This window comes from Galeopterus variegatus, unplaced genomic scaffold, assembly GCF_000696425.1.
Source record: "Galeopterus variegatus unplaced genomic scaffold, G_variegatus-3.0.2 Scaffold81, whole genome shotgun sequence".
Taxonomy (NCBI): domain Eukaryota; kingdom Metazoa; phylum Chordata; class Mammalia; order Dermoptera; family Cynocephalidae; genus Galeopterus; species Galeopterus variegatus.
This window is the reverse complement of record NW_007726192.1, coordinates 1066-3703: the sequence shown is the minus strand read 5'-3', so window position 1 is coordinate 3703 and position 2638 is coordinate 1066.

Here is a 2638-nt window from a genome sequence, read left to right as displayed (position 1 = left end):
ATGATGCTGACAACACCAAGTCAAGGGTTAAGATCCCCCTACCAGTCATCTTTTTAAAAAAAAAAAAAACATTTATTCTCCTCTGATGTTAAAATCACTGAGCTTCCTCACACTGATTTTTAAGAACTCTTCTTCCAGTCAGCTTCAACTAAATTAAAATGCGTTATTAATCAAACATCGGTGAGGATGATGAAAACAATGATAAAACTCAACAATTTTGAGAGCTTAGTATGTGCCAATCCCTATGTTGTGTTTACAAGAATCATCTCATTTTCACATCAACTCATGAGAACTAAAAAAGAGGGTTTTTTTCACTTTTAATTCTTCAACCTTTCCCTATGCATGAGAGAAAAAGACTGACTGATACAGGTGGTTGGCAATGACCAAGGACAAGGGAACGAGAAGCCTCAGACAAGACAGAGAAACAGTGGTGGCCCAAACTTGGACTCTCCACCACAGAACGTGCCAGCTAGGGAGTCAGACAAAGTTCATGGAAAACAGGTGCTCACAACTAAAAAGACACTGTTACATCTAGCCTTTAGTTACAGTAATAAAACACCAACTTTCAATTTTCTGTAGTAATGGGAAACAGCAGAGTAAGGATAATAAAAATCCTCAATAATCTCAGTCTCCATTTAATTATGAGTCACAACCTTCTTTACCTTTAAATAAACTAGAATCATGTACAAGTAATAGGAATGGTTAAAAAATGATTTTTCACTACTTTTCTCTTACCTTTCTCACCTGAATTTTTGTTTACTTATTCAGTTCCAAGAAAAAAATAATAAAACTTCAAATTCTATCTGAAAGAACAATTTTATTAGCATTGTAGATAAGTAAAATGGAATAAAGAATGAGTAAAAAACAAGTTTGTCATCAAAAGAAATTATGATATACATTAACATTTCCAATCCAGTGACTTCAGTGGTAAAACTAAACCAAACTGCTAACCAGTAACTGAAGTAAAATTCAAGCTGAAAAAAAAATTAATCACAGTTTGGCAATGTAGTTTATAATATACCTACTAATATGTACTTTGGTAATTTTCCTTCCAATTCTAGAGTTATCAAAAACTTATCTTTGAAAAATGTTGTGGACTAGAAGGAGGCAGAAGGAACTATACGGGTGATAGAAACATCCTATATCTTGTTTAGGATGGTGGTCATACACAGTACATAAAACTGTCAAAACTCATCCAACTGAACACTTAAGATCTGTGCACATTATATGAAATCACACCTCAATAAAAAAAACCACATCTTTTCAAAAAGTATTGTCAGACTACTGTAAGGAGAGAAAACTAAATCTTTTTGTCTCATTTGCCAGGTAGGTTCAAATCAGTTATAATCTGTACAATTTAATTAATGAATGAACCTTAATCTACCTTGGAATTAAACTATTATGTAACTAAATTTTAAGGTTAGGACAAGGCATATATAATGATTCGTACAAAAACAGAGGTTTACTTACACTTCTATGCTCACATTTCTTTTGTTCACTCCTCTATCCCTAGTTCCATTTTCCATGAAAAAACTAAGGACTGATGTGTCATAAGAAAAAAACACCCTCAAATGCTATAAAATGAAATTTTCAATAATAAAAACCAAAAATGTTCGATTCCACTTCGCAAATATTTACTCTGTACAAATTATGTGCTCATATATAAGGCACTGCAATAGAGATTATAGGAGTTTTAAAAAATTACCATACCTTTTATATGCAAGTCCCTGTTCATGAGATATGATTTTAAAAGGGAGACAGAGATGTTAAGACAAGCACACAAATAATGATTTAACAAGGAAAACAGTTTAAGTTTGCCACAAAAGGCAGAAACCAAGCCTGGGAAGTAACATAACGCAGCTGGCATCTAGAGAGGTTGCTCAGAGGAAATCACATTTGAAATGCTCCCTAACGGCCGAACAGAATTTTAACAGCAGAAACTGGAGTAATGGGAAAGAAGGCTTAAAGTTTTGATCAATGTCAACTCAAAACTAGCAGACTCCTTTGTCAGAGAAAATTAATGGGCAAAATAGGGATTGGTGAGGGCTTATAAATTTATGAATCAGGTCTTCCATGTACATTAGCCTATTCTGATAAAACATTAGACATGTCCCTTGAAAAAAATACCCTGATTTACTCAGAGTCAGTGCTAATTGGGGAATAAATTATATGTCGTGGAAAATAATAAGGCGGTGAGGGATGTGAGTAGGTAAACCTCCTTTAAAAAAATGATAATCATAAACTTAGCGGGAACATTGCTTATTTTGTTTACAGTTACAACGTGCTTTACTAAGGAGACACATTCTCTAAAGTGAAGTACTTAAAATGCATTTTCTCTGTTATGATGTCTTACTGAGCTGGAGGTGTCTGAAATCAACCTTCCTCTCTCTTTCCGGGTACTCAGGCCTTAAGTGACCAGGCTTTGGTGGAAGGGACCCTGGCAGGGTCCAAGGAAAGAACGGCAGCCACGGACGTGGAAACATGGAGGCCTGAGCCGGTGTGTGTCACCGTGGGCTACAGCGGTGACCGCGGCTTCTGACCTCCCACCCCCACCCGCGCGTCCCTGGAGCTGGAAGCGAATCAACCCGCAGCTGAGACAGGGAGACGTCCAGCAGGAGAGGCAGAAGCTCCACAGAGA